The sequence below is a fragment of the Pithys albifrons genome, chromosome 2, assembly GCF_047495875.1.
Source record: "Pithys albifrons albifrons isolate INPA30051 chromosome 2, PitAlb_v1, whole genome shotgun sequence".
Lineage (NCBI taxonomy): Eukaryota > Metazoa > Chordata > Aves > Passeriformes > Thamnophilidae > Pithys > Pithys albifrons.
Window position 1 is genome coordinate 31,662,395 of NC_092459.1, and position 21,916 is coordinate 31,684,310.

Sequence of the window (21,916 nt, forward strand, 5' to 3'; positions counted from 1 at the left end):
GATTTTATATTTATACATATAATTTATATATATAAAAATATATACTAGAAAACATAAAATAACATACATTACCTCACATATACAGTAATATATTATTGTAGTGTATGTTGCATATGATGTATCATATTTTCTATATAGAATCTAATATACTCTGAAAAGTTACATTGTTGCTTTAAGGTTTCTCTGGCTTCTTCACTGAAAGTTTTTCTTGCTCCTTAGAAAGGAAATGAATGGAGTCACAGCTTCAAGCTCACCTCTGCAGCTTCGTCTGCATTTTTGTTTGCCTTTAAGTACTTCTCCTCTCTTCAGGCCATGTGGCAGCAATATCTTTTTAAGAAGAGGAGCAGACCAACAAATGTGAGATCAGTGGTCTTTTAGCTATGATTTCTGGTCATCTGCAACATGTTGGAGATGCAACTTCCAATAATTTATCAGCACCAGAGGAATGAAAAAAGTCTTTGAGTTGCACCCAGTGGAAAAGAGGATGTGACCCTAGCCTTCAGAGCCTTAGGGCTTTTACCCAGGAGGGGCAATATCTAGATTTTGATTTTTGCTTCAAGAACTGTTCATGATTTTTCTTCACTAGCTGCTTCTTATAAAATGCAGAAATTGTCAAAACAGAGCTCAAATTCTAGATGTTTTCATAGACTCATAGAATTGATTGTGTTGGAAAGGACCTCCGAGATCATCAAGTTCAACCCTTGGTCCAACTCCAGTCCATTTACCAGATCATGGCACTCAGTGCCATGTCCAATCTCAGTTTAAAAACCTCCAGGGATGGTGAATCCACCACCTCTCTGGGCAGGCCATTCCAATGCCTGATTACTCTCTCTGGAAAGAATTTTTTTCTGATCTCCAACTTAAATTTCCCCCTGGCAGAGGCCAACCAAGCTACCTGACTATATTGCCTCTTTCTTCTCAGGGAGAAAGAAGAACATCATGGTTTTGCTACCTCAGCTGGAACAGGTATGAGAATGATGCTGAGATGTTTCACATACACCTTCAGAAGAAAACTGAAAGATTTGTTTCAGATTGTCATTTTGGACTTGGACATATCCAAGTTTGAGGACTAAAATAGTAGTTTTCCTTTTTTTTTTTTCCCTTTTTTCTTTTTTTTTTTTTTTTGAATATGTGTGTCAGTACGTGATTTGATGCACATCAGCTGGATTTAGCCAATATCTCACGATGACGTCAGTATAGAAAAATTAGACAAACACAAACTCATGGCTGATAGCTGAAGTGAACAAACCTGCTATAGCAATAAGGATTAGCTCACTTACAAAGCAGGTAACTGAAGAGTGGCCTCCAGTTTCAAAATGAAGAACAGAAGTTTTGCCAGAAAGTACGTGTAGCCCAATGCTAAATTCCTGTACTGGAGCACAAGAGCTGCAAGGTGAATTTCCATGGCTCAGTGCTAAGATTATATTAAACTTTTATGGACAGTGCCTCACTGCAAGTCTAATACCTATATGCTTGCCTGAGAAGACACAATTTGCTTATTCTGCCTATATCTGGAATTATTTTTCTGGTCTTTTTTGATTTTAACTGCACAGTTGTCAGCCTTTACTCTGGATGGTATGAGTCAGATCCAAACCATAAACAGTGTAGCCATGGTTAGTAAGCCTGAGCTACTAAGCCTTTGCTGATAGCGTGGGCACAAGAAGTTGTGCCTGCTTGGAGCACATCCAAAGCAAGCTCACATCTGCTTGCAAAAAAAACCCCAACCAAAACAAAACAAACAAAACCAACAAAGCCCCAGACATATCCTTTCTGTTCTTTTCCTGCTTCCTCCTCACCTTCCTCCCTCTGCCTTTCTCTTTTCCTCTCCCTTTTTCTTTCTCTTTGTCCCACCCACACACACCCACAGGAGCACTCACAGAAACTCCACCTATCTAAGCCCTCCACCCAGATGGTTCAAATTCTTGAGTGGGATCTCACAGGGCACACGTTTGTTTAGAGTGGTAACATGTGGCTGCATTTTCATATGAGGCCCCTTGTGCAGTTCCTTACAATGAACTTGAACAAAGAGCAGTTGTTATATTCATCCCTTTCAACAACGTTTTGCTCAACCTATGAAGTGTTCATTTTTGCCTATTATAGCTGGCTGAACCCAGAAAAGGGTAACACAGGTCCTGGGTGGGAAGGCACTAGCCTGAGCTCCAAACACTTTTTGGGGAGTTCCCCATTCAGAGCAGACAGACTCACCCTAAGTTTCACTAAACTAAATCCACTATGGCAGGATGGCAGTGTGCTGCCACTCACAGCATACACTCTGCTTGTAGAAATGTTGATAGCAGCCCTGCTTTGTTGTTGACAGTAGTAGCTGATGATATATAAATTTTGACTGACGTTTCATGTGGCTACAAGATCCAGGTTCCACAGGCTATTCTCGTGTGCAGGAAAAGAAACACGTTACTCTTTCCCTAAATTTTCTTTTAATCTCTCTTTTCTTCCACTAGCTAGGCACTAATTGGGTTGTACATCATCTTCTGCCATTTTTCTGGCACAGGCATCAAGCTGGCACAAGTCAGTCGAAATTCAACATTCATTACGGTTAAACTGTAATGCCTGTGCATCTCCTCTTTTCTTCTTTTTTCTCTCTTTCTCTCTTTCATTCTCTTTCTCTCTTTCTCTCATTCTCTCTTTCTCTCTCTCTCTTTCTCTCTTTCTCTCTCTCTCTTTCTCTCTTTCTCCCTCCTTCTCCCTCCTTCTCCCTCCTTCTTCTCCCTCCTTCTTCTCCCTCCTTCTTCTCCCTCCTTCTTCTCCCTCCTTCTCCCTCTCCCTCTTTCTCTCTTTCTTCCGGTTTGTTTTTTCCCTAAGATGATCATTTTCAAGAATGGGACTAACAGTTTTACCACAAGAAGTCCTCCATTTTAGACAGCTAAACTACATAAGCTGCATCTTGGCTATCATTGCCTTGATACCTGGGGTTTAGTTTTTCTGAGATTTGGATGTTTTTACCAGTAGGTTTTGAAAATCATCAACAATCTTCATCACCTACACACTTGCATGAGGACTGTGTTCTCAAAGAAGCAGTACTTTTTGACAGAACAACTATGAAAAATGCTGTGAAGTAAAAGGATCATCACAAAATACACACCTTTCTCTTTTTAAAATGCATAATCCTTACAGGAGATTACTGATGGGTGAATATATTAGAGCTGGTCTGCCTTCTAGCTTGAAAGCTTCTTTCTCAGGCATACCTGTCTTCTGGTGAATGAAAGGAAATTGAGTTTCTCAGGATCCCATTTCCCCCTGCACAGGAGAAACTGATATAAGAGAAAGCAATCTCATTTATTTCTGTGAATTCTCCCTCCATGTATATGTGTGCATGTTTGTGTGCAATATTTTTATCCTAGTGGCAAACCCCAAACACAGCAGGTGCAGACCCCAGCATTTTCTTTTCTCGTATTACTTATGTTTCAATGAAGCATCAGGAAGCTAAAGATGGCTCTTCTTCTGTAACTTGTTCCTGCTGCCTGCTGGATGTCACAGGGCCTGCAGGTTCATCCATGTGTTCTGTACCTTGGTTAAATGTGAGAGGAATATTAGTGTCGGTGTTCCAGTTGGAAGATACTTACATAGGCCCACTATTACATCATAACCATAATCTTTAACAAACACATCTTCCATAAATCCATTGCAATCAGGCACTGATACTCCCTTTTAAGAAAAGGAAACACAGAAAGAAAGTCAAAAGACTTACCCAACATTACATATAACCATGGTCATGCAGAATGACATTTGTCCTCTGGCAGAGCAAGGTTTGATTTGATTCACAAGCCAAAAGAGTGCATTAATTTGTTTAATAAGTGCCAAATAGTGCCTTAACCCTTTAATCTCTGGATTAGTACCTTGTTATAGTGGAATTAACAACCATATAGTACCTAAAACAAATACAGATTTCTCATATCTGCCAAACATAGATCAAAATTTCACAATATTTGGGCGAAATGGGACAGTCAGGATTAGCAGATGGAATGCAGAGCTCCTCACTTTCAAAACAGGTTTTGAGGCTTGGAAAAGTCAGCCAAAAAACCATCAAGTCCCACATGATCTTACCTGCTGGAGAAGGGGAGAATTCCATTCCTGTGTCTTCTGCAAGTTAATTTCCTGTTCCTGCATGACATCCTAAAACACCTCACCCTGCACTCTAGGGCTATGCTATGCTATGAGGAGAGAAAATCCAATTAATTATGTCCCACCTCACATTCAGCTTTCAGCAAGCAATTATTAGACAAAACCTGTTTGAGGCCCTTATTTGATTTAGGAGGCTTGTGTGTCTTGGCATTCATCAGGATTTAGCAACGTTGATAAATTGCTCTTGTGTGTCATAGCTCTAAATAGATACATCAGGTTTGTCCAAGGCTTCTTGCCAAGCCTTGATCTAAATGGTTTTTCATCTAAGAGCATGGAGCAGTTATTCTTTTGTGTGGAACTGATATATGGAGGTCAGAAGTAATGAAACTGGTATTTGTCTAATTATGAGTTCCATTATTATATTCTATCCTCAAGCAACAAGGGGTAAATCTGTATAAGTCTACTTCAGTAAGGCTCTCCTGAACTGGCATAGTGAGATAAATTAAAAGGAGCACAAGCCAAGTATGTTCTAGGATGTCTTTACGTGTAGTACCTAAGAAAGCCGAGGGTGCAGTCTGGAGACATGCTGTTGTCAGCTCCAGTGCGACTAAATTGAAAGAGCTGGGTCGAGAGTATATTCTCTGTGAAGAGTCTGGGATGCTGCCTACTGTCCCCTGTCCAGCTTCTCCTGGAAGAGTGGCTGGAGGAATAACAAGCAGGGGAGTATGCACAGAGCTACCTGGTAGTGCAGCATGAACTGATTGTACTGTCTGGTTTAGTTAAATTTCAAGATAATTGACAGGGTGCTCAAAGCCCAAGGCACTTCTGCTATATTTCAAGCCAGAGAAAAAACAAATAAAGAGGGAGGGAAATAATAGAATATTTTATTTTCCTTCCTCTCAGCTCCCTATGTTCTTAAGCATGAGCTTTGTAAAGTATTTTCACTTGTTTTCCAGATTTGTACTTGAGATCATAGCCACAACGGGCAGAAGTCTGCTCTTTCTCACACACATGCTGAACTGGAATTACTTTTGTTTCTGTCTTCCTAAATTTGTTCTAATTTCTTGTGAGTCACTCTATTACTTGACCGCTGAATTTAATGCATCTGATTGTGAAGTTCCCTGGCTTCTAATCTTCAAAGATCACTTACTGACAAATACTGTGTAATGTCTGTAATAGAATTGCTGCACATTTATGTTAAATAGGTCTGAGTTTTGTTTGTTAATGCCAGGTAATTCAGGCTACACTCTTTTTTGATATAACCAAATATAAAATCTAATCTGTTTTGACTATTTCCATCCCATGTAATGTTTGCGTTTGTGCCAGTTTTACACCCAAAGCTACAGAAAGGAGTTGTATGAACTTTCAAATTCCAGTGAACTGCCTTGTACAATTATGCTTGTACTCCAACTGTCTTTTTGAAATAATGGGGTTTTAAATGCTCATCACAATCATTAGATTATTCCTCATGGATATAGCTGTGCATTTATTAAAAAAGTCTGTTTTTTCACAAAAATTACTTGCTATCCATTGTTTCATACCCAACTGTTTTGAAAGTTGTATGTCTAGTCAATAATTAGAAAGGATGCAAAGAGTTATGCAACACAAGTGAAAACCAGCAAATAATGAGCTTATAATATTGTAGAAAAACCCAAACACAGTTATGATACAAAAAATAATTATTTAGTCACCTTTGCAAATACTACACCCTGAGTACTGTCATGAATATTGCTGAAATATACACAAGGATAAGAGGAGTTCAAACTGATGAAAAGTGATTGCCTGAGGAATGTCATGACTGTACACCTCAATAGCCTGTGAGCAGCTTTCCTGCTGCAGAAATTCCTGTTCCTGAAGTGGAGGCGGTACTCTTTCCTTCCATCACTGCACACCACTTGCTAGGGGAAATCTACCTCACCAGACTTTCAACTCAGCTGAGCTTGTGGAAATCAGGTAATCTTTTGGCACTGAGTATCTGTATATCACCTTAAGCTTTCTTATGTCAAAATGTCAGTAGCACTTGGTACTTTTATAATGCTTAATATTGGTATTATTGTTCTTTTATATGTCAGCTTGAAGATATAATAGTATCATAAAGTGGCCCAGATGTCAAGGTATTTCATTACTCTACAATAGTCAGTGCAGCTTTCTCTGCTCTCCTTAGAGTAAAAGTTGACATATTTCTTCAGAAGTCATTTATTACTTTACATATCTGGTTAATAACAAATCAGGACATACAGAAAAGGTGTGTTGGACCTGAAGAGTAAATAACCAAATAAAAGCAAATGCCTAATTGAACTATTTACTGTTAGAAGAATATTTCCAGTAGGAAGTTTTTGTACGGACTATCGGAGGGAAAGCCATTCCTGGCTTGAAGGAAGATGTTAAATTTCTAGTTTTTTATTGACTGCTTAACTGAAAATATAGAAAGCAAGGTTAATCAGGATGATTCAATGTGAAGAAACCAGTTGTGTCCTTTTTTTATGGCTGTGCAAACTGAAGTGAACAATAAAGTTTTAGACAAATACGTGTGTTTTTATTAGCACATCATTTTTGCAGTGTGTGACAACTGAGTAATTACCTTTAGTAGATAACCTTGTATGAACATACACCAGCTTATATGCACTACCTAATATAGAGGTCTCCAGAAACTATCATATTCTCTATAAAACCTAATACATAATTTAAAGCAGATATTCAGACCAGCACTTCATTTTGAACAAGCATTGTCTTTGTGCTTAATATATACAAGACTATTGAGAGATGATACTAATTATTATGTAGCAAGAGAAGCTCACTACTATTAATTATCAGTGAAGTAAAATCTAAGTGACATAATTACCTTGAAAAATGTTTGCAATAAGAACATGCCACACTTTATTGTATCAAAGGCCCCAGTAACCAGTATCCTGTCTTCAGCAGTATTAATAGGTAGCAGAGAGACTCCAAGGCCTCATTAACACTGAAATGGGTGCAATAGTTTGTTTCAGGAGCAACTGGTTAAAGCAGGGCAGGAGTTTGATTCATCTCCTTTTAACAGTAGATATCTTCAGTGTAGATGGCTATTTCTGAGATAACTGTCTAGCCTGCCTATGCAAAATTAGTCACTGGAAGGATTATAAATATTCATTTCTGATTTGCAGCTTAAAATGTCTGCTGCTCTTCAGGGACTAAGAGCAACCTGCAGCGACTATCTTAGACAGAGACATTTACATGACTCCCTCCACACAACCACATATTTTAAAGCAGTCAAATGTCTCTATATGCAGGTAGGACGGGAAAGCCAGGGGCACTGCATTCATCTTCTCTGCAAACAAATGCAAGTGAGGTGCCTCAGGTAAAACACCTTCATTCACACTCATTCATCTGGACACGAAAACTGTAGCCAAAACTAACAGAGCTCATAATCTTTTAGACTCAGAGATTCACCAAGGAGCTTGTCATTGTCTGGCAAACACTGGTGATGAAACGGAAGGAGTAACAAAAGTTATCTGTACATACAGTGAGGATTTTAAACGGGCAAATTTTGATAAGCTGAGAAAACTACATAATGAGGTAGGCTGGACCGAAGTTCTTAGGGAAGGGAATGCTTGAACTGGATTGTTCTGAAGTCAAAACTGCAAAAATAGTATGGATTTTTTTATCCAGAAGCTGGTATGAAATGGTTCAGAATCAATGTGGACAATTAACAACATCAAAAGTATATCAGAAATAAATAGACACCCTTAGTCAAATACAGAGACTGAAGAGTTTCCTGGAGGGCAAAAAGGGTAGCCTAAATTAAAAATTCCTGAAAGTTAAGAGGAATTAGATCTTGTAAAGGAAATTAAAATAGTGGATTTTAAAGATACACATACAAACAAAAAGAAAACCAAAAAAGAGGAAGAGGGTCTTATGTAGCAAAGCTGACCTTACTTGCTTTTTTGCCAGTATGACTGGGATAATAGAACAAAATATGGTTTGTGTTCACCGGAAGTAGATTATATGATAACAACACCATTTTTTAAAGACAAAAATATTTTCTTTGCGTTATCTTTCCCTTGAAATGCAATAGGTTTAATTCACTTGGATGTTGCTTAATCACTTTCTATTCCACACAGAGAATCATCAGTTTATGAAGAAGGAGTTGTATATAAGAACTGAAAAGAGGATAGTTAGAACATAGATGACAGGAATTTGTGCTGAAAATAGTCAATACTAAAGGGAAGTATGTAGCAAATTTCCCTTAGGAGCAGTTTGGGTCTATCTCAATCTCTAATTGAATATTTTCATGTAGTATATACTGTCAAAAAATGTGCACATCCTAGTGAAATCTGATGATGATGCGAAACTGAGAGGCAACATTAACTTAGAAAAGGATTTGAATAATGCCAATATAAGATAGAACCACAGGATATTAAAGACAATTGGAGAAGAGTTAGATGTTGGAATCACATTTAACAATGTCAAGTACAAACCAATAGACTTAGGAACAAAAAACAGGAATCTCTGCTATTACATAGGTGTTCATCAGATGACCACAGAACTATGTGGTGCATAAATGATACCACCGTGAAAGAGGCAAATATGATTCCAGAAAGTGTGAGTGGACTATTTTGAACTATCTTTGGTTTAGTTCCAGCCATCATTTGTCCTAGGGGTCATTTCCTGCAGACAGAGATGGCTCCTGGTTGCCAGGTTTTGCTTCCTTGGGCCTTCACATTCCTCCAGCACTAGCCCAGGATGTTCAAGGCATGCTTAAGCTCCACTGGGCTGAATCCAAGCCCCAGAATAACCAATATGTCTTATGATATAAAAGCAGCACTCTGGTGAGGTCTGTTCAGCACAATCCTTATATACACTTCAAACTGAAACCTCATCCCACCACACACACACACACACACACACAGATAGGATGATGATGATGTTTGAAACTCAGTGTCACTGTGCTGTCCCCATGAAGACCCAAGTCAAGTACTGTGCGGTGTGTTCATGAGCAATCTGTGCTTGAGGAGGTTTCTCTTTGGACAGTGTAGATGCTCTGCATCACTGGATCTGAAGGTCGTCTGGGAGGATGCTTGCAGGCACAAACATGGACACAAGCTGCCTGTGGACATTCAGGAGCAGCATCTACTACTTTGCTGCAATCCAGACAGTCACCAGAATGCACTAATTCCTTTTTTTTATCTTTGTAATCCAAACTCTCAAAGGAGCCCTTGCAGCTGCCATGGGAATACAGTCCTTTTTCCTTTGGCTATCCTAGGAAAGTGGGACAGTCACTAAAGTGTCCAGTAAACAATTTGTTGCCCCTTTACCAATCTAAAGAAATATCTTGCTGAATAAGAGAGGTGTGAGGCCACTGCCTTTTAGTTAGTTGCTTTGATACTTAAGTCAAAAGAAAGAGATGAATTACTCATTCCAGTTGTAAAGCAGAAGTCACAATTGTAAATGTTTATGGAATCCAAAAACAACTGGCTGAACTGCTGGTACCAAGATCAATATCTAAGAAAAAAAAATCTGTTCTCTCCAGTCTGTTTTGTAGATACAGTAGGTCTCCTCGACACAGCTCTGGTTAACACGCAGGGCCAGGGAGTGAACTCTAACACTAGATCCCATGGTAGTCCTATTAAAAGTTTTAAGGAAACTAAGCAACCCTGGCATGAGGGGGAAATGCCTGCATTGGTATGTAGTTGTCAGCTTACTCCTGGCTCTGCATTTGACCTCTCTATCGTTTGTATTCTTTGCAAGACAAAAACCCAGATGCAGTTTTGGGAGTAGCTCAATCCGGAAATCTAATCTAGCAGTCAGTTAGAAAAAGACTACCAGGTTCAACTCCCAGTAAAGTCTATTAGGCTTTGTAGCCTTATGCTTCCTAGAGAACACAATACAAACCCTCCAGCTTCATACTCCAATGGCATGACAGGGATAGTTACCACAGTCCTGAAGTTATTTCAGAGACTTTGTCATTAAAAACAAAGGATACAAGATAATAATTATGTCATAGAATCTTGTAGGCAATATCTAAGATAGAGGAGACACTCAATGCCAAGTAGTCTGTAGTGTGTACGTGACTGATCTCTCTAGAAGGGACTGGACCAAAACAGTAAGGACCTTGCTATCTATCTTCAAGGTCAAGCATTCGTCCCAATCCTTCTTTTTTCCCACCAGCACAGATGTACCCCTCTCTTCACTAATTCTGTCTCTTTGTCTGCCCTTCTTGCATATTATATTGTGTCTCACAGTGGAAAGCACTTATTAGTGCACCATTCTTGCTCCTACAGCCAATGCCATTTCTTTAAAGGTTTCCAGGGAATCCATTCAGATTCAGGTATCCTGCCCAAAAAATTACTTAGTTATACAAGAGATGTTTTTTCTCCTATTTATTTAGGAATAGACTCACCTTTTCAAGGAAGGAAATGTCACACTGTCAGATCAGGTGTCATCCATACTTGGCTGATTTTGACTTTGCATGGAGTAAAATAGGGAGATTCTGCAAGAAATCAGGGATAAAAGAAAGTTTACAGACTATGGAAAAAAGGGCTGGCTACTTACAAAGAATTTACAGATAGAGCTAGGTCATGCAGGAAAAAAATTAGGGAAAGAAAAGTGGAATTTGAAGTAAATTTGGCTATTTCAGTTAGGGATAACAAAAATTCCTTTTATAAATACATTGATAACAAAATGGGGCAAGGAAAACCTCCATTATCTGTTGGTCTTAGAGGGAAATATAGTTAAGGAAGATGAGGAGAAGGCTGAGGTACTTAACACCTACTTTGCCTCAGTTTTCACCAGTAGGACAGGTGGCCCTCAAGAAAACTGGCCTCTGGAGCTGGTAGACACGGAGAGGGAGCTGAATAGCCCTCCTGTATTCCACGAGGATATAGTTACTGACTTACTGAGCCAGCTGGATCCTAACAAGTCTATGGGACCAGACGGGATCCATCTCAGGGGGATGAGGGAGCTGGCAGAAGAGCTTGCCAAACCGCTCTCCATCATCACCTTCCAACAGTCCTGGCTCTCTGGGGAGGTCCCAGATGACTGGAGGTTGGCGAATATCACCCCAATCCACAAAAAGGGCTGCAAGCAGGACCCTGGCAACTACAGGCCTGTCAGCCTGACCTCCGTGCCTGGCAGGGTTATGGAGCAGATCATCCTGAGTGCAATCACACAGCACCTTCAGGGTGGACAAGGGATTAGACCCAGCCAGCATGGGTTTAGGAGGGGCAGGTCCTGTCTGACCAACCTGATCTCTTTTTGTGATCAGGTGACCCACCTGGTGGATGAGGGGAAGGCTGTGGATGTGGTCTATCTGGACTTCAGCAAGGCCTTTGACACTGTCTCCCATATTATACTCCTGGAAAAGCTGGTAGCCCATGGCCTGGACAAGTGTACCCTCTCCTGGATTAAGAGCTGGCTGGAGGGTCGGGCCCAGAGAGTGCTGGTGAACGGAGCTGCATCCAGCTGGCGGTCAGTCACCAGTGGTGTTCCCCAGGGGTCTGTGTTGGGTCCAGTCCTGTTTAACATCTTTATTGATGATTTAGATGAGGGGATTGAGTCCATCATCAGCAAATTTGCTGATGACACCAAGTTGGGAGGGAGTGTCGACCTGCTGGAAGGCAGGAGGGCTCTGCAGAGGGATCTGGATAGACTTGAGAGATGGGCTGATTCCAATGGGATGAAGTTCAATAAGGCCAAGTGCCGGGTCCTGCACTTTGGCCACAACAACCCCCTGCAGCGCTCCAGGCTGGGCACAGAGTGGCTGGAGAGCAGCCAGGCAGAAAGGGACCTTGGAGTACTAATTGACAGGAAGCTCAACATGAGCCAACAGTGTGCCCAGGTGGCCAAGAAGGCCAGTGGGATCCTGTCCTGTATCAAAATTAGCGTGGCCAGCAGGACCAGGGAAGTGATCCTTCCCCTGTACTCTGCATTGGTGAAGCCACACCTTGAGTACTGTGTTCAGTTCTGGGCCCCTCAGTTCAGAAAGGATATTGAGATGCTGGCGTGAGTCCAGAGAAGAGCAACAAGGCTGGTGAAGGGACTGGTGAAGGCTGGTGAAGTCCTATGGGGAGAGGCTGAGGGAGCTGGGGTTGTTTAGCCTGGAGAAGAGGAGGCTCAGAAGTGACCTCATCACTGTCTAGAACTACCTGAAGGGAAGTTATAGCCAGGTGGGGGCTGGTCTCTTCTCCCAGGCACTCAGCAATAGAACAAGGGGGCACGGGCTCAAGCTCTGCCAGGGGAAATTTAAGTTGGATATCAGAAAAAAATTCTTTACAGAGAGAGTAATCAGGCATTGGAATGGGCTGCCCAGAGAGGTGGTGGATTCACCATCCCTAGAGATTTTTAAACGCAGATTGGATGTGGCGCTGAGTGCCATGATCTAGTAAATGGACTGGGGTTGGACCAAGGGTTGGACTCGATGATCTCTGAGGTCTTTTCCAACCCAATCAATTCTATGAGTCTATGATTCTATGATTCTACTATCTTCCTTTGCCAGGACTCTACTGCATACATTTCAGTGTGAAGTGTCTCCATCTACTGAGCTTCTATTTTATATCAACCTGTAAATAAGATAATGTCCTTCTTACAAACATTTACATGAGTTTAATACACAACATTCATTACAAATTCTTGACTGACACAGGAAAATAGTATTATCTGCTATTTTGGATGAAAATGAGTTTGAGGTTCTTTTTTATGAGAGGAGAAAAAAAAGTTTGGCTTGGGTGGCTTAGCAAAATGAGAAGAACTGTAGCATAATTTAGGTTAGAAGGGGTCTCCGGAGGTCACTCAGTTCAACCCCTTCCTCAAAGGCAGACTTAAATTCAAAGGTAGATTGAGTTGCTCAAGTTTTTGTCCACTTGAACCAGAAGCATCTCCAGGAAATAAGATTCCACAGCCACTCTGGGCAACCTGGTCTGGCACTCAGCTATTAACCTGTAGATTGTTTGAGGGTTTTTCTCCTTCTATCCAGTCAGATTTTCTTTGTAGCTATTTGTGCCTGTTGCGTCTTGTCTTTTTTTCTGACTACATTGAAGAAGACTGTCTTCTCTGAAAGTCCCTAGTAGTGCCCTAAGACTTCATTTCCATCTTAATAATATATCTTAACTTGTCCTCATGTATCATGTGCTCCATGTTGAATATGATACAGAAAGTCCCTTTGCCTCCTCTCTTTTGATTTTTGTAGACTCAGTTTTAGCTTTTTTGGCCAGGAGAAAATTTTCCAGTGCCATCTTAACCAGTTCCTGTCTGCAGTAGATGATTGAAGATTTAGGGAATACTTGTGAAATCATTATTTGGATCAAAAATCATATATTTAAGCTGCAATTAATTCTAACCAAATACCAAAAGTTCCCCTGTTTGTGTCATTCAGAGATAAATTTAAGAAAATATTTATGGCTTGTAGGTTGGCTGGAGGCAATCAGGTCTTGTTTAGAAGACTTGGCTGTACAAAGTATGAGAAATACACAATTAAAAAAAAAGAACAACCAACCAAACCAAAAGAAAAAACAAGAAAAACAGAAGAAGAATAGGAGAACTGCAATGTCCCAGTACAGTCCTAGAAGCTGATGCCTCACAGAAAGTCTTCAGCTTTGGCAATGCTGTACACATAAACCTGAGAAGAGGAGAAAATACTGCTGAGTGTTTCCTTCTGTCATCTTGCAGAAATGAAGAGCTTTATTCTTTTTACTCCTAGGATCACTTTTTTTTTAATAATTATGAAAGGAAAAGAGGAAAAAGAAAGCTGACATGAGTCTCTAAGACCATGGGTTATATGTGGGATCCAGAACGAGCCATATGCACCCCATCGTTAGACAGATTACGAGGAAAAAGCGACTACATTTCCTGCATTAATTCTATAACTAAAAATAAAAAAATGTATGAAATTGAGACCAAGTGATTAAAACTCAAAAGCTCTTGCTGAAGTGGAGATGTGGAGACAGAAAGAGTACACTGGGATGAATTTCTGGCTCTTGGCTATTGCTATCCTCCTCTCTTGGGAAGCTCAACCTTTGCTAAGCAAAACTTCAATGCAGTGCTCTGTGTTACTGTGTTGAACATCCTCTAGCAGCACATTTGGTTTGACGTTAAAAGGAAAATAATTTAGCTAGTGAGCTGTAGAGAGCTACTGCCTGCTCCACAATTGCAGCTATGCTTACTCTTTTCTCTTGACATTAGTGATCAGATCATAGATATTTTACTTTTGTTTACAAATAATTTCTCTTTGAACTAACAGCTTTGGTGCTTCTAATATTTTTGGCAGATATAATCGTGTCTCTTTTTCATGCCTAAGCTGCTGAACTGGAAATTAACCTTGTGGGGCTGGTTCACTATGGTGATCAGCATAATGGACCCTTGTTGGCAGCATGAATTTCAGGAGCATTTTTCATTCATATAACACTGTTAATATGGATCAGATTGTACAGTTATGTTCTCTGATTTTTAGGGACTCGGATGTTGTCAGTATGAAAAAAGCATTTCTCTTTCCAAGCAAAAAGGATACTGTTGGCTTGTTCTGAATAGATCCCACTGAACTACCTTCTTAGCATCTCTTAATGACTTTCCTGCTTCTTTTGACTCCCACCATGAATCCTTTTCTTTCTCAAGAAGAAATGGATAGTGTAATTTTGCAGCAGATACCTGATTCACATTGGGAAGAGGAAGATTAATTACACAATAGTGTAATTACTCAGTATCTGAAAACCTGTGACCCAAAATTCTCCCTCTTACAAACTTCTTTTTCCATTATTATCTTCCACCTTTGCATTCATTTGCATTTAGCTGCAAATCCTTGATATCACCTAGTTGATTCACACAGCTAAGATTTCAAGGGAAAGCAATGATGCCCCAGTAGTCTATAACATGCTGAAGTGCTCTTTTTAGAACAACATTAAGACAGGAAACACGAACCTGCATCTCTAGTGTTATGGCACTGCTATACTGTGCAGACTCTCATGTTCTGTTCAAAAAAAGGAGAAAAACAAAACAATCTATGAACTGATTATTGAAATATATATTTAGAGTTATTCAGAAATACTAGATGAACTCCCAAAACATAATAATATTTTCAGAGCTTGTTCAGCTTAAGCAGCAATTTGGGTTCAGTGGGACTTTAATTTATTCCTGAATTGTTTGCCCATCATTTGATAGTAGAATGCCAAATAATGTTATTCTCTGCTGTTTTAAAAATGTGAGGTTATAGCTTAATATATACAGAACGAAAAGGCTCTGTCAACTCTTTGTTCTCTTATCACTATGACCAGCAAAAAGAAAGGAAGAAATCCACAGCACAGCTTGTCATGCCAGGCAGTAAGACAGTAATTCATTTCCCCCTCTGTTCTTGGGAGTAGTGCCATTTTCCAGCACTGTACCTACATTTTGAATCATGATAATTATTTTCTTTATTATTTTCCTTCAAATTCTAGTCACTGGCTTTCCCCTCATCACTGCTTTTTATTCTTGACTTCTGGTCTTACAGGATTTCTGAAGACAAGACAGGAGTAGAAACACATCACCTGAGCTTGTTAAAGACTGAAGCAACTTACTAGGCACTCATTAATTAGAATAATTAAGGAAACCATTAAGGAAACATTTATGATACTCTTGCTTTTGTAAATTATGTACTGGAGATCCAATGACAAATACAGGCAGATAATTTTGTATGCAGAAGACTGTCCTCTGTTTTCCATGAGCATACATTTCAGCTGTAAACTTGGGCCAGGCTCTGTCCAGCTTTTCACTCACTTAAACTGTTCTTTATTTTACGAAGAGGTAACTAAAAGATTACAGGTGTTGTATTGCCCTTTGCTCTGGAGTGTCAGTCCTCCAGCCACACCCTCGATGTGTACAGCCCTCCAGCAGCATTGTTGGTATCTAACAAGTGTCACAGAATGATAGAGCATGTTCACCCACTCCTTTTCAAAATGCTTTTGGGAATAATGTGCTTCACTTGACAGGGCATTCCTGCTGAATGAAGTTTGAAGGAAATAATGTCAGCTCATGCTCTTTGTCTTTGTTAACCGTCCCCCATTTTCCATTAACATTAGCTGTGTACAAAGCTCAATACTGAAAGATGACTGTAGGCTGATTTTCCAGACTGGCAAGCGGAAAATTGGCCAAATATATATTACAAAGCACATGTTAGACAGTGGTAAGCACTAGCAGTTTAAAAACATTGTAAAGACAAAGAGGCACATCCATCTTCAAATGATGGACTTTCAAAAGATGATCTATTGCTGAGGAGTCTCACTTGTCACCCTTGAGGAAGCTGCTTTACACCAGCACCATCATGAGTAGCTTCCAGCCCCAGCAGTCAGAGTGGATGGCAAAAGAGTGCACTGAGCCTCTCATTCACACATGTGTCAACATTCTGGTTTAATGAACTCCCTTTTCACAAATCCCATGAGCATAGCAGTCCTGTGGGGATAGTTGTTTGCAGGGATTAGGTACAGAGCTTGGGATGTATGCAAGAGCCTTGCCAATAACATGGCTCTTGCATACAAGGTTGTGGGCTGTCCCACAACCACAGGCCAAGTCAAACTTCTTTAGCAATTCTCGACTCCCACTGCCCTCCAGTAGCATCGGTGCTATCTGTTTTTCCATTACACATGGAAAGGATGGCCTTCCTGGATTGGGAAGTGGGACTAAATAAAAGGTGACAAGCTTAAAACCTCCCATTCTTCCCTTTGCAGAGGCTAAAGATACTGTGAAAATACAGGACTCTACATTCTGGAGAGGAGAAAGCTAAAGGGGATTTCAAAAGTCATGCAGGTGTTAGTTAAACTGAACTGCTAATCACCAAAACCTGCAACACTGGAAGCAGAGAAATCAACTGAAACAAAGGATAGAGCATGTTAAAGCACACATAAGGAATAACATCTTTACATAATGGGCACTGAACTTCTGTTGCCACAAGGAACTATGGGGGCAGATAGTATCAGCAGCTTCAAATAAGACTGGACAAACTCATGGCCAATGGTCTGACAGTCAGGTCATGCTACTGTGATTCTATGATTCAATGATTCTTTGATTCAGATACTAAAGAAAATGAGCAGGGATGTGTCCTGTGATGCAATGAATGTGGATTATGGTGACGTGTGAGGGAATTAACTCAGAAGATGGCAAGACTCCTGTGCGCAATCCTAGTGCTGCAACCACTGACAGAGTACAGGGCTAGACGGACCACTGGTGTGATACATTTCTTATGCTTGTACCTAGGACAGTGGAAATGAAGGCATCTGAAATTTCCTACACTTATAAAGTACTGGTATGAGATACAGTTTTCAGAATACATCTCATACTATATTGTTGAGATTCAACAAGCTGAAGTGCTGAGTCCTGCAACTGGCTCACAGCAACTCTGTGGAGGGTTACAGGCTGGGGAAAGAGTGGCTGGAAAGCTGCTCAGCGAAAAAGAACCTGCTGTGCTGATCAACAGCTGCATGGACACAAGGCAACAGTGTGCTCAGCTGGCCAAGAGAGCCAATGGCATCCTGGCCTGTATCAGAGATAGTGTGGCCAGCAAAGGAGTGACCCTCCCTCTGTACTTGGCACTGGTGAGGCCACACCTTGAGTGATGTGTCCAGTTCTGGGCCCCTCCCTACAAGAAGGACATTGAGTGCTGGAGTGTGTTCAGAGAAGAGCAATAAAGCTGGTGAAAGGTCTGGAGCACATCTCAGGAAGAGCAGCTGAGGGAGCTGCAGTTGTTTTGCCTGGAGAAAAGGAGGCTCAGAGGCAACCTTATCACTCTCTTCAACTACCTGAAAGGAGGGTGCAGCCAGGTGGGCGTTGGCCTCTTATCTGAAGTAAAAAGTGATAGGACAAGAAGAAATGGCCCCAGGTTGTGCTAGGAGAGGTGTAGGTGGGATATTAGGAAAAATTCCTTCACTAGGAGAAGTGGTCAGGTATTGGAAGAGGTTGCCCAGAGTCACCGTCCCTGAAGGTATTTAAAAGACACTTGGGGACATGCTTTAGTGCTGGACTTGGCAGTGCTGTTGGACTTGATGATCCTAGAGGTCTTTTCCAACCTTCAATAATTCTATCATATAGTTTGTGTTGCCCACTCAAGACCAGGAGTCTGACTTAACTTCCGATTTCTGCTTGGCAGCCAAGCATAGCTGTGGCAAGATCTGGATTGCAGTTTGGAAATGTGCCTGTGGAGACTGGCCCTAGGCTGAGGAGACAAGTCTCTGTACTTTATGAGGTTGCCTTAACAGCTTCACAAACAGCCATAAGTGATTACATTTAGAAAGGCTGTGAAAGGAAGCTAGAGCCAAGTCCTTGTCAGTCTAAGCGTGGAGAATATCCTTCCTGAATGCTTCCCTTCACTGCAAAAAACATTGTGTTAATATGATACTTTAATACTATACAGCTCTGCTTTGTAAGATTACTTTGAAGAAATTCTGATTTACCGCAATAATCACATAGCTAATGAATTTTTTTTCAGTTGAAGAGAATGAGTATAATCTAGCTATAACAACTTTAGAAGACTGTGACCAGTTTTTACAACAAAGCCAAACAGGATGAGCCAGCTAATTATAGTTCTGACAGCCTGACATCAATCCTGGGCAAATTAATGGAATGACTGATATGGGACTTGATTAATCAAGAATTAAAAGAGTGGAATATAATTAATACCAGCTAACAGGGGTTTACTCAAAATAGATTTAATCCTACTATGTTGATTTTTTTTTAAATGAGATTTCGTGTTTAATCTATGAAGGTAATAGAATAAATAAAAAAATGACCTTGTATGTCAGAACAACAACAAAAAGCCACCACATATAAAGTATACTGATATGTACATGATATGTAGTAGAAGAAGAATAAACTGTTTCACTCACAGTGTCCAAATGTAGTCATAAATTTGGACTCACTGGTGGCTGGTAGTTCTTACTTATCCCAGAGAGTTCGGCTGGGGGGCCCAAACTTGCAAGAGAATTCTGATGCTAATGCTATCTGAATACCACAAAAGAAGGTGTGAAAGCAGTAAGTAACAAATAATAAGACAGAAGCAGATTGCTCTTCAAGTGTGTGCAACATGTGCTTCAGGACAGACTGAGGGAGACTGTACATCTGTGGGGAAAAAAAAATGTAGGTAATGCTTGAGAATGGGGGAATCTGTCCTGTTGGGCAGTGGTTGTGAACACAAGTGGTAGATGAGCATTTCAAAGACATAACTGTGAAGTCTGACTGTGGCCAGTTGTAATGAGCTGGTAAGAAAGTTCAAGTAACATTTCTGCAACGTGTAGTCTCCCTTGATTTCACCTTTGTAGAAATAGCTTTTCTATAATGTGCTTTCATCTGCTCACTCTGTGTGGGGTATATCTCTTTTAGCCTCATCAGTGCTGGACTCTTTCTGTACAGACACAGCACAAGTTTCTAGGACAGACGGAATGAAATACGTTCTGAAGGAGCTCGTTTGTCGTCACTGAGAGAACATGAAATCCAGGAACAGACTAAGCCCCTGCCTTTATAGAGTTAAAATTGAATAGAATTAATCCTGCTTGATAACCTGGATTTTAGACACACTTAGAGACCACAAATCCTTTTGAGTGTGAATGGTGATCAGACTATGTGGTACTGACATTGATTAAGATTTCTTTCTAGTCAAGATAAAATAATAGTACTTGTTAAAATGTTTTGAAGTGGTTGTCTGTATTCCCTGGAGTTGTCTGTGATCCTTCAGACCAAAAGAATTCACAATATTGAAACTAATATACTTTGTATCACAAGCAACCACCATACCATATAAAGGACAAAGACAATATGTTACAGAAGGTAATATGCTGGAAATTATTTTCAAGGGTTTGAGTTCAGCAGCAGAAACAGGTAAATCAGAACATTTTTAGAAACGTATTAAAGGAGTTTTGAATTGATAAGCCAAGAGAGCATTTAGACAAAATTCAGGAAAACAAATGTTGGTTATAATGAAAGCTGTGTATTGTAAAAGATGAATTGCTGATACAGCATGAAAATGTGTATGATCCTATTTATTGTTCTAATTAGCTGTGTCTTGATAAATGCCAGGAAATGATTGATCTCTCATTACAGATGCTTTGTGAGTTTGGTCATGATGCATCATAAGCAATTTTAACAGCTGGGTGTAGTTCTTATAATTCACTAACAGCAATTTCTTTAAATATTTTCAATGACATAAATTAGCTCTATGGTTAGAGTGTTGCTCTTCCTCAGGTATATTTCAGATGCATAGACCATATAGTAAAATAAATGTATTTCTTGCATTTTGAGTGAAATCCTGTCTTGTTGAAGTCAATATTTTATCTTCAGTGGAGGTGGATTTTTATCCACTCTCTCCACTATTTCTTATTTTTATAAATGTTGGATAACAACACTGAATACAGCCCGTGCAGGATGGGACCTGTGTGTGGAAAACTGGAAATCTCTCCCAAGGCAATATTTACAGAGCTTGCTCAGGGTTGTTAAGAAAACTGTTACTGTTAGAACACTTTAAAAATTCTTTCAGTAGGAAGAGTCTGATTTCAGACAGTTCCAAAGGTACCGAAAGGATATTTGAAATCCTGAATTCCATTTCTTGCCCTGAATATTCATCAGCCTCAGAATAAAAACTCTTAACACAAGGTTAAGACTGTAGCATTAGGAAATCCATAGCTTGGAATGACTGACTGATAGAATGCCAAACCTCAACATACAGTGATAAACATTGTGAAATTCTACTCATTTTGGCCTCAGACTTGACAGAGTTAATTCACCATCTATGTAAAGACTATGCTACAATGATGTTAAATAATTACAGTGACTTTCTTTTACAATTAGATCTTTAGATCTGGCCTCTTGCCATTCAGGGATCAGAAAAGTAATGGCTAACTTCAAAAAACATACAATCAGAGTTATTCAGTGCATTGAACTACTTGTACCAGAAAGTGAAGCAGCTAGTAAATGAATGACAAGGTTCAGTGATAAAAGTGATTATTGGTAATAGAAAATAGTTAGGGCAATCTGAATTCAAAACAAACATGGACACTGAAAAAACCCCCAAATCTAAGCAATCAGAATGATGCAATTTTTAGTAGGCTTTCACAATCTGTTTTGAATTATAGCCACAAGTAAAACTAGCCTGTAACATCTTCCTTGTGTCCTTGGACACAAGACATGGAACTGAAAAGGACAGAAAAGACTAAAGGAAGCTTCTTCTTTTTTTTTTTTTCTTGAAGGAGATTGCTAGATGTAGAGATAACAGAGCCATGCAGCAGCATTTTGATTTTAAAACATCTTGTTAACAGTTTTATCAATTTGTTGTCGTCCTCAGTGTAAAGGATGTGGGACCACTTAGGAGTGTGTGCCTTAGATGTATGGAGGCAGTGCTGCTGAAAGACTTGGAGTCTGAAGAAGTTATTAATATAAATAAGAAGAACATCAATGTTGATATGTGTTTTAAAACATATTGTTACAGGCAATTATTCAGAAATATGTATCACCCCAGCTCATGGAAGGAAGCAGGTGGGGATTTTTTTCCTTCAAAATAAAGCAACAGTGCATGTATTTAAAATAAAACTTCCAGTCTATTCAATATTTAGCCCAGCTAGAGAAGAAACTAGTACTAAAAATTAGGTTGCACTGTGCACCTCCATGAAAACAGATTGAAACTTTTTGGTAGCATGGAAATAAACTTCCTACATCCATCCCTCCATGCTCCTATTCCTCAAGGTAATTCACCACATTTAATGTAATTAATTTGGAAAGAAGGAAGTGCAGTTTTCCCAAAGGGTTTTCCTGACTGACAGCTGTTTTACATAATCAATGCAGAAACAGCAGTAGTGGAGCATATTCCAGCTCTTACCTCCTAATGGACACTCACTTTGCTTTACTACCGTTTTGC

General features: G+C 39.9%; 1 long non-coding RNA gene across 1 annotated transcript in view; it reads right to left on the minus strand.

Annotated features, from left to right (window-relative positions):
• Positions 1-3,336: 3,336 nt before the first annotated feature.
• The window catches only part of LOC139668297 (uncharacterized), a 31,781-nt gene continuing 13,201 nt past the window's right edge, over positions 3,337-21,916 (minus strand). Inside the window, exons 2-3 of the long non-coding RNA XR_011697021.1 lie at positions 10,460-10,549; positions 3,337-3,525 (exon numbers count right to left, since the gene is read on the minus strand). This is a non-coding gene — a long non-coding RNA (uncharacterized lncRNA). The remainder of the gene's footprint in view (positions 3,526-10,459; positions 10,550-21,916) is intronic.